We start from the raw sequence: 15,456 nt of genomic DNA on the forward strand, positions 1-15,456 counted from the left end.
AGTTTGAGTAAGCTCCAGGAGTTGGTAATGGACAAGGAAGCCTGGTATACTGCAGTCCATGGGGTCACAGAGTCAGACATGACTGAGCGACTGAACTGACTGATCATTTTGAATTAGTGTTTTGGGCTTTTTTTGGATATATACCCAGGAGTGGAATTGCCAGGTTATATGAATGATAGTTTTATTTTTAGTTTTTTGAGAAATCTCTTTACTGTTTTACACAGTGGCTGTACCAATTTATACTTCCACCAACAGTGTAGGAGAAGTCCCTTTTCTCTACATCCTCTCCAGCATTTATTTGTGGTCTTTTTGATGATAGCCGTTTTGACAGGTGTGAGGCCATACCTTATTATGATTTTGACTTGCATTTCTCTAATGGTTAGCAATGCTGTGTATCTTATCATGAGCCTGTTGGCCATCTGCAGTTCCTCTTTGGACAGTGTTCATTCGGTTCTCCTGCCCATTTTAAAACTGGGTTGTTCATTTTTTGTGATGTTGAGTTGTATGAGCTATTTATATATGTTGGATATTAATCCCTCATAGGTCACATCATTTGCAAATATTTTTTCCCATTCAGTAGGGTGTCTTTTCGGTTTGTTAGTGCTTTCCTTTGCTATGCAAAAGCTTTTATGATCACATAATTTTTTTCTTTAGTCTGTTAATATGGTGGATTCCATTGATAGCTTTTCAAATATTGAACCTGTATTCAGTTCTCCAGGAACTGACTCATTGGAAAAGACCCTGATGCTGGGAAAGATGGAAGGCAGGAGGAGAAAGGGACTACAGAGAATGAGATGGTTGGATGGCATCACTAACTCGATGGGCACGAGTTTGAGTAAGCTCTGGGAGTTGGTGATGGACAGGGAAGCCTGGCATGCTGCAGTCCATGGGGTCCCAAAGAGTCGGACATGACTGAATGACTGAACTGAACTGAACCTGCATTCATGGAATAAATCTCCCCTTGGTCATTGTATACGTTTTTTTTTTTAAATATAAAACATTGGAATTCCATTCTTCCAGTAAGGTTACCTTTTTAAACCTCCTTAATTGTGGTGATATATATACACATAATAAAATTTGCCACTTTAAACTTTTTTTTGTCCATACCTTGTGGCTTGTAGATCTTAGTTCCCTGACCGGAGATCAAACTTAAGCCCCCTGCAGTGGACATGTGAGGTCCTAACCATGGGACTGCCAGGGAATTCCTAATATTTAAACCATTTTTAAGGATATAATTCAGTGGCATTAAGTAAATTCACTGTATTGTAAACCATCACCACTATCTGTTTCCAAAACTTTTTTAACATCCAAACAGAAACTCTGTACATATTAAGCAATAACTCTTTCTCCCATGCTCCCAGTCCTGGGTATCTGCTAAATTCTTCTCAGTTTCTATAAACTGCCTATCCTAGATATTTTCTATAAGGAGAACCACACAATATTTGTCCTTTTGTTGTTGTTGTTGTTTAGTTGCTAAGTCATGTCCAACTCTCTGAGACCGCATGGACTGTAGCCCACCAGGATCCTCTGTCCATGGAATTTTCCAGGCAAGAATACTAGAGTGGGTTGCCATTTCCTTTTCCAGGGGATCTTCCTGGCCCAGGGATCAAACCTGTGTCTCCTGCATTGTCAGGCAGGTTCTTTACAACTGAGACACCAGGGAAGCCAAGTACAGGGCTTGCAGGTCTGCAAGGTACAACCCAGCAAAGGTCAACTCAGATTGAAGGAAACAAGACAGACCCACTTCCCAGTGGGGAAAGGGTCAAAACTCTTGAAGACATGTTTCAAAACTACTACAATCTGCTTTCTGGCCATCAAATATTTACATTCCTTCCACATACAAAATTCAGTCATCTCTTTCTTCAACCTCAAAAGTCTCATCTATTTTGCATTAAGCTCATAGTCAAAGACTAGGGCCTCATCATCTAAGTCAGAGCCAGGTGCTGAAGAGTCCACCCTCTTACAGGGATACAGGGTCTCCCAAGCATCTCTGAAGAGAATGAAGCAGGTGCAACTGTTTGGGAGAACAAGATGACTATTTAGAACTGCACTGCCCATTATGGTAGCCACCAGGCACATGTAGGAATTCCTACATGTGCCTACTTTTAAATTTAAATTAAAGAAAAATGAAAGGAAATTTCAGTTCCTCCATTGCAATAGCCAAATTGTAAGCACTCAACAGCCACATGTGGCTAGTAACTACCATATTGGACAATGCAAATAGAGAACACTTCCATCATTGCAGAAAACGCTATTGAATGGTGCTAAATAGACAATATAGGCACAGATGTGCCCTGTAGTGACTCAGAAATTCTGCTCCTGAATAGAGATTGGGATTTAGTTTGGGATCTTCCAAGGGCATGCCCTGAACCAAGGGTACAGGTAGTCCATCTGGGAGGTATCCCCAGGAAATTCAAGGGAGTGGGAAAATTGGGATTCAAGAGGAAAAATCTATGAGTTCCCTAGTGGCCTAGTAGTTGGTATTTGCTGCTATTACTGCTGGGTTCAATCCATGGTCGAAGGGTGAAGGTCTGACAAGTTGTGTGGTGTGGCCAAAATATATTTTTAATTTAAAAAAAAAGAAAGAGGAAATAAAAAGGCAATAAATGGTGCAGAGTGAGGCACTTTGGGTGACCCTTTAAATTTTGCACCCTAGCTATCTTGCTTCTTCACACTAGTCCCAAACCCAAAGGGTGAACACCATGAACAACTAAAGGTCATTCCTACCAGGGACCCTCTAGGGAATTTAGGAATCATGTGGGGCACACCTGAGAACTGATTCACCAAGGAAAAGGAAACAGAAATACTTCATCCCAGGCTCCTGATCCTCATTGGTTGAAGACTGCCCCTGGGGAATTAATCTTAGCACTTCCTGTCCTGCATGCAGACAGGAGAAAGACCTCAGATGGAGAAGCAGAAAGATACAGGGCACATGAGGTGGGAGGTTGTCAATGTGTGTGGCAACCCACTGGATGTACAAGTGAGGGAGAAAATGAGCTGAAAGGATACAGTGGGGACACCAGGTCAGGGCTACCATTGTTCCTGTTCATTCTCCAAGTCATGTCCGACTCTTTGCAACCCCATGGACTGCAGCACACCAGGCTTCCCTGTCCTTTACCATCTCCTGGAGCTTGCGCAAACTCATGTCTGTTGAGTCAGTGATGCCATCCAACCATCTCATCCTCTGTCATCCCCTTCTCCTCCTGCCCTCAATCTTTCCCAGCATCAGGGTCTTTTCCAATGAGTCAGCTCTTTGCATCAGGTGGCCAAAGTATTGGAGCTTCAGCATCAGCCCTTCCAATGAATATTCAGGGTTGATTTCCTTTAGGATTGACTGGTTGGATCTCCTTGCAGTCCAAGGGACTCTCAAGAGTCTTCTCCAACACCACAGTTCAAAAGCATCAATCCTTCGACACTCAGCTTTCTTTATAGTCCAACTCTCACATGCATACATGACTGCTGGAAAAACCATAGCCTTGACTAGACTGTCCTTTCTCAGCAAAGTGATGCCTCTGCTCTTTAATATGCTGTCTAGGTTTGTCGTAGCTTTCCTTCCAAGGAGCAAGCATCTTTTCATTTCCTGGCTGCAGTCACCGTCCGCAGTGATTTTGGAGCCCAAGAAAATAAAATCTGCCACTGTTTCCATTGTTTTCCCATCTATTTGCCATGAAGTGATAGGACTGGATGCCATGATCTTAGTTTTTTGAATGTTGAGTTTTAAGCCAGCTTTTTCACTCTCCTCTTTCCCCCTCATCAAGAGGCTCTTTAGTTCCCTTTCGCTTTCTGCCATTAGAATAGTATTATCTGCATATTCGAGGTTGTTGATATTTCTTCTGGCAATCTTGATTCCAGTTTGTGATTCATCCAGCCAGGCATTTCACATGATGTACTCAGTACATCCCAGAAAACCTCCAATAGAGAGGATGTGTGTGAGCCTCATGGTGATGGAGAGCTGAAGGCAACCTAAGCATGCATCACTGGGGGAATAAATAAGTGACAGACTGCTGCGGGCACACCATGGAACACACTGCAGCAGTTAGAAGCAGAGAGCTTGAAGTGCACCCCTATATAGAGAGATCTCACAAACGTACTGTTAAGCTAACAAACATTAAAAAAAAACGAGGGGGAAGAAACAGAAGATTTATAGCCCAATCTCATTTACGTAAATTGGAAACATATACAAAATCACAAAGTATAAAGCTACATCCTTGCAGCTATATATCATGGGCATTAAAATGGGTGTCTGTGAAGAGCGGGGAGGATAGGGATTGGGCATGAGGCTGGGGGTAAAACCTTAGAGGGTCTTTCATGGACCAGTGGCGATTCTATATTATGATCTGAAGAGTATGGTTAATATCTTTCTGCACCTAAGGGCCAAGAAAAAAAAAAATAAAGGAATAAAAAATAGGAAGTCCCGGTACATCAGAGCAATTCCCTTCTCGCTGCACAATGTTTTTTACCGCAGGGGATGATGACAGGAAAGCAACCAGACTCTGCCTGCATTCAGAAAGCCCTCCTCACTGCCTGCTTTCCAGGTAGCCCCAGCAAGTGCTCTTACCCCACAAACAAGGAGCCCCCTACCCTTTCATGCTACCCAGGGGGAGAGAAAGGAAAGTTAGGTATCTTGAGCCCCAGAGGTTTCCATCTTATACTTTGGCTGTACACAGAGTAGGGAGTAAGTGCATGGAACTCCATTCAAACCCTCTGCCATTAAACACCTGTGGAACCTAAGGTCACCTCCTGTGCCCTCATTTCCTCACTGGTAAAATGGGAGTGATCATAAAAATAACTACCCATGAGAATGTTCGGAGCATAAAATGAATGGGTTTGTGGAAAGCACTTAAACCAATGGAGGAAGCTTCCTCTCTGCCACTCCAGCAGCCCCGCCCACACCCACACCACCCCAGCCCCTGCCCCTGCCCTGTTGTGACAGCTTGCCACTTCTTATCCTGCCTCAGCCTCCATCAGGGGCTCCCCAACATCCCAGGGATTCATAGGAACATCTCTGGAGCTCTCCTGGGATTTCAGATTCTCTTTCCTTCTAGGCATAACGCTGAGCTCACCTTGCCCCACCCACACCCATCAACTCACCTGGCTCAGCCAGCTGGCCCTACCCACTCATGCCTTTCAAGTCAAAGCCATTTGCCTATTCGCTTCACAAACCTCAGCCAGGATGGCTCATTTAGCTTGGCTAAAAAGCTGAGCTATGCAGCTGGGGAAGCAGTGGAAATTTGGCCATGGCTATAGCATGGATCGGAGAAGGCAATGGCACCCCACTCCAGGACTCTTGCCTGGAAAATCCCATGGACGGAGGAGCCTGGTGGGCTGCAGTCCATGGGGTCGCCAAGAGTCGGACACTACTGAACGACTTCACTTTCAATTTTCACTTTCATGCATTGGAGAAGGAAATGGCAACCCACTCCAGTGTTCTTGCCTGGAGAATCCCAGGGACGGGGGAGCCTGGTGCTGCAGTCCATGGGGTCGCACAGAGTCGGACACGACTAAAGTGACTAAGCAGCAGCAGCATGGATGCTGGTTCTGCTGGCCATGGGGCTGGCCTTGGCCAGAGCACGTGCTGTCCCCTCCACTATCAGGAAGGGCTGTAACACTGGCATGTTCAAATCTCTGCTGCCAGGTGAGCTGGTGGCCTTCAAGAAAGAAAAGGATCGGAATTCCCTAGCGATCCAGTGGCTTCCCGGGTGATGCTAGTGGAGACATGAGACACAGGTTCGATCCCTGGGTCAGGAAGATCACCTGGAGAAGGGAATAGCAACCCACTCCAGTATTCTTGCCTGGGAAATCCCATGTACAAAGGAGGCTGGTGGGCTACAGTCCATGGGGTTACAAAGAGTCAGACATGGCTGAGCAACTAACGCAACACAGCCAGTGGTTAGGACTTCGTGTTCTTACTACCAAGGGCCCAGATTTGATCCTTGGTTGGGGAACTAAGATCCCACAAAGCATGTGGCACAGCTCAACACAGATTGTGGCACAAGCAAACACACACACACACAACCATTAAGTCCCTATTATCATGGGCTAACCTCTACCCCTTCTGCCATAGCCAAGCTGCTGCCCTGCTACTGATGGCTTAACCTCTCTCCTCCAGCTACTGGCTGCGTCTAGCTTTTTGTCTACAACTAATCTCTAATCTCTTCAGTTCAGTTCAGTTGCTCAGTCATGTCCGACTCTTTTCGACCCCATGAACTATAGCACACCAGGCCTCTGTCCATCACCAACTCCTGGAGTTTACTCAAACTCATGTCCATTGAGTCGGAGATGCCATCCAACCATCTTATACTCTGTCTCTAGCTATTCCAAAGAATAGCAAGCAGAGATAAGAAAGCCTTTGTCAGTGATCAATGCAAAGAAATAGAGAAAAACAATAGAATGGGAAAGACTAGAGATCTTTTCAAGAAAGTTAGAAATTCCAAGAGAACATTTCATGCAAAGATGGGCACAGTAAAGGACAGAAACAGTGTGGACCTAACAGAAGCAGAAGATATTAAGAAGGGCTGGCAAGAATACACAGAAGAACTATACCAAAAAAATCTTCATGACCCAGATAACCATGATGGTGTGATCACTCACCTAGAGCCAGACATCCTGGAATGTGAAGTCAGTGGGCCTTAGAAAGCATCACTACAAACAAAGCTAGTGGAGGTGATGGAATTCCAGATGAGCTATTTCAAATCCTAAAAGATGATGCTGTGAAAGTGCTGCACTCAATATGCCAGCAATTTTGGAAAACTCAGCAGTGGCCTCAGGACTGGAAAAGGTTAGTTTTCATTCCAATCCCAAAGAAAGGCAATGCCAAAGAATGTTCAAACTACCACACAATTGCACTCATCTCACATGCTAGCAAAGTAATGCTCAAAATTCTCCATGCCAGGCTTCAACAGTACGTGAACCATGAACTTCCAGATGTTCAAGCTGGATTTAGAAAAGGCATAGGAACCAGAGATCAAATTGCCAACATCCACTGGATCATTGAAAAAGCAAGAGAGTTCCAGAAAAACACCTACTTCTGCTTTATTGACTATGCCAAAGCCTTTGACTGTGTGGATCACAACAAACTGTGGAGAATTCTGAAAGTGATGGGAATACCAGACCACCTGACCTGCCTCCTGAGAAATATGTATGCAGGTCAAGAAACAACAGTTAGAACCGGAAATGGAACAACAGACTGGTTCCAAATTGGGAAAGGAATAGGTCAAGATAATATATTGCCCCCCTGCTTATTTAAATTATATACAGAGTACATCATGTGAAATGCTGGGCTGGATGAAGCACAAGCTGGAATCAAGATTGCCAGGAGAAATATCAATAACCTCAGATATGCAGATGATACCACCCTTCTGGCAGAAAGTGAAGAGAGTTAAAGAGCCTCTTGATGAAAGCAAAAGAGGAGAGTGAGAAAGTTAGCCTAAAACTCAACATTCAGAAACCTAAGATCAAGGCATCCAGTCCCATCACTTCACGGCAAATAGATGGGGAAACAATGGAAACAGTGACAGACTTTATTTGGGGGGCTCCAAAATCACTGCAGCCATGAAATTAAAAGACGCTTACTCCTTGGAAGAAAAGCTATGAGCAACCTAGGCAGCAAAACTTTGCCAACAAAGGTCTATCTAGTCAAAGTTATGGTTTTTCCAGTAGTCATGTATGGATGTGAGTTGGACTATAAAGAAAGCTAAGTGCTGAAGAATTGATGCTTTTGAACTGTGGTGTTGGAGAAGACTCTTGAGAGTCCTTTGGACTGCAAGGAGATCCAACCAGTCCATACTAAAGGAAATCAGTCCTGAATATTCATTGGAAGGACTGAGGCTGAAGCTGAAACTCCAATACTTTGGCCATCTAATGGGAAGAACTGACTCACTAGAAAAGACCCTGATGCTGGGAAAGATGGAAGGTGGGAGGAGAAGGGGATGACAGAGGATGAGATGGTTGGATGGCATTACCAACTCAATGGCCATGAGTCTGAGCAAGCTCCAGGAGTTGGTGATGGACAGGAAAGCCTGGCATGCTGCAGTCCATGGGGTCACAAAGGGTCAGACATGACTGTGCAACTAAACCAAACTGACTGAATCTCTCAACTCAGGCTTTCCTGGTGGCACTAGCAGAAAAGAACCCACCTGCCAGTGCAGGAGACTTAAGAGACTTGGGTTCGATCCCTGGGTCAGGAAGATCCTCTGAAGAAGAGCAAGGCAACCCACTCCAGTATTCTTGCCTGGAGAATCCCATGGACAGAGGAGCCTAGCGGACTACAGTCCATGGGGTCACAGCGAGTCGGAAACGACTGAAGCAGCTTGGCATGCCACAACCCCTTTCCTTTTGCCTATGGGTTAAACTCAAGCCCTCCTGCTAGACCTTCATCCTTGCTGTTTTAGCCTCCAACCCTCCCGCCGTGATCTGACCTTCCCCTTGCTCTCTAGAAGACTCTCTCTCGCAGAAGGACTGGGAATGCACCTCCCACCTGTTCCCCAGGACCCTGGATCTGAAGCACCTGCAGGTGAACTGGGAGAGTCAGGCCCACCTGCCCTCACCTGGCCCCACCCCACCCTCTAGCTGTAGCTCTGCGGGTGGCCTCTCACCTCCTTTATCTCATCTGTACTTCCTCCCTTCCTCTGGTCTTTCCTCATCTGTCCTGCGCCTTTGTCTCTCCTCAAATGCTCCCCTGACCCTGTCCCTGTTCCTCCCAGGGGTCATCTTTCCTGTCTCCCTCACCTGTCCCTCTCACCTGCCCTCTTGCCTATTTCCTTCTCATTTCTCCTTTCCTCTCCCAGCTCTGTCCCCGACCTGTGCCCCTTGCCCTGCCCCCCCATCACCATCGACTCTCAACACTAACTCCTTCTTCCCCTCACCACTGACTCCCACCTCGGTCCCTCTCCATCCCCGCCTCTTCAAACCTCTGTGACCCCTCCCGTGGGTCACTTTTCATTTGTCCCTATTTCAGTTTTTCACCTGTCTCTTCCCCTGTCGTTCTGCCTCACCTGTATCCCCTTCAACAGTCTCCTTCCATGCGTTCCCTTCTACTCGCTCCCTCGTAAGCTCTCCCATCACCTGTCCCCATCATGTGTCTCATATCACCTGCCCTCCTCCCCTGGATTCCCTGTCTCCACTTCACTGAGTGTTCTTGCCTGCCCTTCCTCACCATTCCACCTCACCTGTTCTCTCTCACCTCTCAGGTATGGGAGCGCCCCATAGCCTTAGGGGCAGAGCTGGTCCTGACCCTGAAGGGTCCTGGGGGCCACGATTCCCTCATCCCTGGACCACACCCTGGGGCAGCCCCTTCTCGCCATACTCCTAGCACTGCAAGCTCCAGGCCTGTGTGAGTGCTCGGGGCACCTGGGCTGGGTCTGCGGGTTCTGGGAAGATGGGACCTCACCCTTCTGTCCCAAGTCCTGTCTCACACACCATCCTTTTCTGTGCTTGGGTCTGGGCTCAGCCCGCAGCAGGCTGCAGGCCCCAGGGCCTCTTCCAGCACTGGCTGCAACAGCTCCAAGAGGCCCCAGAGAAGGTGAGTGACCCTGGAAAAGCATGAATATCTGGGCCCTGGGTAAGGTGGAGGCTGATGCCTGGGCAATGAAAAACTGGGCATCAGTGGGAAATTTCTCATCTCTCCCACAGGAGTCTCAGGACAGCTTCAAGGCCTGCCTCATTCAACCTCTTCCACCTTCTCACTTGGGATGTGAATTGTGTCATCAGAAGAGACGTGTGCATCTGAGAACCAGGACCTGCTCTCAGCCCATCTGAGAACCCAGACCTTCTTTATGCATTAACCCCAGGCCTGCCTGAAGATATTTCTTCTCACCCCCTTTTAAAAAAAATACGTATTTATTTGGCTGCACTGGTCTTAGTTTCAGCACACGGGATCCTCCATCTTCATTGCAGCATGCAGGACCTTCAGTTATAGCATCCAAACTCTCAGTTATGGCATTTGAACTCTTAGTGGCAGCATGTGGGATCTAGTTCCCTGACCAGGGATCAAACCTGGGCTCCCTGCATTGGGAGTGGAGAGTCTTAGCCACTAGAACACCAGGAAAGTCCCTCACCTCTTATTTATAGAGCTGCAGAAATAAACTGTAAGGAGTTGGAACCTTCTGCAATAAGTGAATCCTTGAGTGTGTGTTACTGTGGGTCTGTGACTGAGTGTGGATGTCTGTGTGGTGCAAGCAGAATTCATTACTGGGTGCATATACTTGTGTGTGCCTGCCTTCTGTGACTGCGTGTATGCATCCAAGCAAGTATCTTCCCAAACCAGAGTCTGAAGATGCATAACAGCATATTCATGCCCACATGTGTGTACGGGCATGTGTATTTGTGCACATGTTTATAAGTCTTTCCCTGTCTGTGTGAAATGTGTGTCTCTCTTTTCCATGTGTACCTAGGACAGATAGAAGTCTATATCAGGATTCTTTATCCTGTAATAGGTGTCAGAAACCCAACTCAAAAGGGTAGAACAGAAATGAATGTATTATCACACATAATAAAAAGTGAGTTGGCAGGGCAGTTCCGGGACTCATTCATTCATTCACTTAATAATGTCACTGGGAAAACAGATTCTTTCCATCTCTGTTGACCAGCGCTTTCTCTGGCTACCTCATGATCTCAAAGTGGCAGCCATGGCTCCAGCTTTCACACAAACAATATCCTCCAAGTTATAACAAACACCCTAAACACAATGGAGTGAAACAACAAATATCTTATTATGCTCACAGATCCTGTGGATTATGAAATTAGAGAAGGGCCAGTGTGGACCACCTGCCTCTGCAGTGGAAGGGCCATGAAATAAACTAATTTATGTAAATAATTGAAAACAATTGGCAGAGGTTAAGCCCCATACCTGCATTTATTGCCATTATTTTTTTTTTTTTAGGATTTTTTTCTTCCCCAGCAGAGAGAAATTCCTTCCATTTGTTCCTTTCCTTCCTGCTTAGTTCATTCATATGAGGAAGAAAGACTTGAAGCTGTGGTGGCCACTTTGTGACCATAAGGCAACAAGCCTAGACTGTGAAACTGTTCTTCTAAGAAAGGGGGAACAAAGGAGTGGGAAAATGGGTAGGAAAATTGAGATAAGCAAACGTCTTGAGTCATGTTAATTAGGTTTTGTTTCTTGTAGCCTAATGTATCCTCAAAAGTCCATCTCTGTATGCCCACTCAAAACCCAGAAAAAGTGACCAGTTATTATTTGATAATAAAAATTTGAATCATGTAAGACAAATCTGAGTTCAGACATGAGTGGTGTAATTGAAATAAGATTGCAAACCTCTGCTTGGAGATGTCAAGGCCTAAAAAAGAAATTTTGAACTGGATATATTTTGGTGTTGCCTGCCCAGAATCCCTGTCTCCTGCTAAAGCTTCTCAATTTTCCTTTGGGGCATGAGCCCCCTTCCTCACTCCCTCATTGGTTGGACACACGACTCAGGTTTGCCCAATCACAGCACTCCATCTCCAGAGTACAATGACAAGTCTTCCCTTGTAACTTCCTCATGACAGCCTTTGCATAAGCTGTTCCATCTGCCTGGGACATGTGCCCCTTACTCTCCCATCACCACTATGTCTTCGTCTAATTTCTACTCATTTCCTATGTCTCAGTAATATCACTTCCTCCTCCAAAAGTTCTTCTGAGTGGTACCCTGGGGTTTCTATTGCTTTTCTATATCCAACAAGTTTTATCACCTTACTTTTCTGGTGACTATTTCAACTGAAGAAATTGCCAGTATTCTGCCATTTCTAACCTATAGAACTGGCGATTTCATACGGTTCAACCTAATATTTTTAGCTCGCCCCTCTTTTTCCAGAGCCACACAATCTGAACATGTGACTGTGATCTGGCCAATCAAATTCCATTCCCAATTCCATTCCCTTGGACGGCCCAATCAATGCAGGGTTGGCATGTGACCCTAGTCAAACCAACCAGAGCCCTTCCCTGGGATTCACTTTTATTTAGGACTGGAGGAGATTCTGCCATTTTACTTCTGGGCTACAGTGCTAGAAGGGTTGAGTCTGTGTCTGTAAATAAATAGCCATTTTCCCCACTACATGCAGTGGAAGGGACACATCTGAGCTGAGACAAGTGGAGAAGAGAAATGAATGGGAAGAGTGTCCTGATGGAGTTGAGTCTCAGTTCCAGTCTCTAAGGTAAAATTCCTTATAGTTTTGCCCTTAATTGCCTCCTTCCTAGCTCTACGAGCCAACATATGCACACTTTTTTTACACCTAATCAAGTTAAGCTGACTTCCTTGCGCTTGTAGACAAGACTGTGGCTAATATACTTCCCTGAACTTCTGGGAAGGGTCAGGCAACCCTTCTGTGCTCCGATAGGCTTTACGTTTCTCACGCCACAGCCCTATTGCCATCTGTCTGTCTGAGCTTCAGGAGGGCAAGGACTGGAGCTGTCTGGGTCACTTTTGGATATTCAGTGTTCAGCACAGGGCCAGGCACAGAGGAGGTGCTCCAACACTCCTGTTGAATGATACCATGCCCTGTCTCACCTAATGTACCTATTCCTAGGGTTTAAAGCTCTCAGTTTGGGCAGGGGGGTGAGGGGGGGATGTCACTGCCAATGATAAGTACTTCTCTGTTAAATGAAAGGCCCGATGTTACAGAGGAATGTAGGGAGCTATCATTCAAAGGGCTGGCCTAGGGACCATGTGGGCCCCAAATATGTCAAAGGGTGCATGCCAAGTTCTGAGATGGCAGTTCCTGATTTTGCTGTGAAGACAGGCACACCTCAGTCAAAGCTGAGTTCTTCATAGAAGTCAAACCAAATACTGCCCCAGCTGAAACCCACAGCTGAGAATAAAATCTTGACTCTTGACCACAGCCCACAAGGCTCAGCAGAAGCTGCTCCCTGCTTGCCTCTCCCACTTGCTCTCCTCTCAGTCTCCCCCTTACTCCAGTCCAGACACACTGCCTCCAACACGGCAAGCACACTCCTTTGCACATGCTATTCTCTTTGCCTGGAATGCTCTTCCCTGGCTCTTTCCACAGTGGATTTTTCTCAGCTCCCATATCACCTTCCTGGACCTTCCAGTCTAAAGTAAGTCTCTCATCCAGACGTGGAGAATGGGCATGCGGACACGGGGGCTTGACTGGGGGGAGGGTGAATTGGGAGACGGATTGACACATGAGCACAGCCATGTATAAAGAGATAGCTAGTGGGCTCTTGCTGTATAGTGCAGGGAGCTCAGTTCAGCGCTCTGTGGTGACCTAGATGGTTGGGATGGGGTGGTGGGAGGTCCAAGAGGAAGAGGATGTGTGTATAGCTCATTCCCTTTGATGTACAGCAGAGACTGACACAATATTGTAAAGCGACTATACCCCAAGAAATAAATAAAATAAACTTCTCAGTCATTCCATCCCATCACCCTGGTTGTTGTTTTTTTTTTTTTTCTGCTGCACCTGCAGCCTACAGGTTGATATCTTTGACCAGGGATCGAACCCTGGCCCCCTGCATTGGGAGTGGGGAAGTCTTAACCACTGGTCCATCAGGGAAGTCCCCCATCAAAATGAGAATGTCTTCATTCTCCATGTGACACTTATCCACTACCAGACACTCATAATTTACTCGCTTGATTACTGGCTCCTGTCTCTAGAATATAAGCTCCGTGGGGCAGGGGTCTCTTGTTTCATCTGTTTTGTTCATTGCGGTATCCCCTGCACAGAGCCAGGTACATAGCACATGCTCAGTAAAGCTTTATCAGGTGGAGCAGAGACAGTACAGTCAGACGGTTAGGTGTGCAGGATAAGAAGGCAGTAAATTCTCCAATCATGGCTCTGCCGTTTACAGACTGCATCATCTTGGGCAAGCTGCTTACCCGTCTGAACTTGTTTCCTTGTCTAGAAAAGGGGGTGCACAAGGCCTCTCACCTTCTGAGATGGCCCGCACTCTGTGAAGTGTGTTTCCCTCTAAATAAATCAACTTACCTAGTCTAAAATAAATAAGAGGGTGCACACACTGCACACATCTGTTTTGGAGTATAGACGTGATCACGCTTCCTCTCTGAGTAAGTCCGTTTTGTGCTCTGTGCCAGGGGCTGAGCTGCACGCTCTATTCATGCTTCAAGGAGGGTTTGTGAGCACCACGGCTGGTGTGTGGGAAGCCCCCGGTACCCAGGAGTCGTGATGACTGAGATAGATAAGTGCAGCTGGGCCACTGGGTGATGCTGGCCTGTGATTCTCTGGTGCCTCTGTCCTTGCTGCCTCCCACCCTGTCTGCCCAGATCCATCCCCCTCCCTCCTGCTCTGTTTCTATTTCTGTCTTTCTCTCCTCCTCCCCAGGCCTCAGGAGGCTCCTGGCTGGCATGAAGCCTTCTTCCTTCTTCCCTAGGATCAGAAAAGTTTTCACTGCAGGACCCATCCACCACCCCCCCCAAAAAACTTCCCTGCTTCCCCAGCCACAGCCCACACCCTTGTCTGAGAAACTCCCCTGCCCTCTCCGCCCACGCCAGCCTCTGTGCCCTCAAGTAGACCCCTTCTCTACCTCCTAAGATCCCTCAGGTTCCAAACAGTGTGACCCATGAGCCCTTTCCCATGTCCCCTCTCCCACCAGGCTGGCTTTTGATACCCAGGCTCAGCTAATTAAGGTCCTTGGGGTCCATTCCCCAGCCTCCAGACACAGACATCAGAGGCTACATTTTGTAGTAGAGTGGAACAGATACTGAGGTCAAACTGCCAACTCTTTCTTCACCAGGAAAATATTGGGCAAGTGACTTCACTTCTTCCTGGTATAGATTCCTGTCTGTAAAATGGGGCCAAGTGTATCAACCTCCAACAGCTGTCGGACCTCAGAGAGATGAGCTGTGCTTAGCACAATGCCTATGTGGAAAATGAACACTCCCTAGTTGCTGGACACTAAAGATTCAGAAGGCTGCCTGCCGTTTTAAATCCCAATTTTGTTACCTTCTGGTTATGCGACCTGGAGCAAGTTGCTTTACTTCTGGACCCCAGTTTTCTCATCTATAAAATGGGGTCATGGTACTGATGTCCTAGGGTTGTTGTGACGATTAAACGATTTAAGTGCTTGGCAATAGTAAGCACTCATTCAAGCTTAGCTATTGCTTTTGGTTTTGTGTATATTATTCCCCACCTCTAAATCTCTCAAAGGGTAGGAAACTGCAAATCTCCCTGGTCGCAGTCAGCCGTCCTACCTTTAGTCTCACTTAATAGTCCTAGCGCTGTAATCTAGGCCACGCCCCGCCAACCTCCCAAGACACGCGAACACACACAGAGGTCAGCAGAGCGGCCTCAGACACAGAAAAAAGTTTAATTCTCCTGCGGCGGAGGGTCCCGGCTCCGGTAGCGAGGGGGATTTGGTTTTGGATTTTGTTCCTGTGGGGATTCACTTGGGAGTAAGAGGAAGGAGTCGGGGAGAGTCTGGTCCTTCCGGTGGGACCTGCCCGGGAGAATTGTGTACTGGGGGAGATAATCTGGTGAGACAAGGAGGCTGGA

This window comes from Budorcas taxicolor, chromosome 18, assembly GCF_023091745.1.
Source record: "Budorcas taxicolor isolate Tak-1 chromosome 18, Takin1.1, whole genome shotgun sequence".
NCBI lineage: Eukaryota > Metazoa > Chordata > Mammalia > Artiodactyla > Bovidae > Budorcas > Budorcas taxicolor.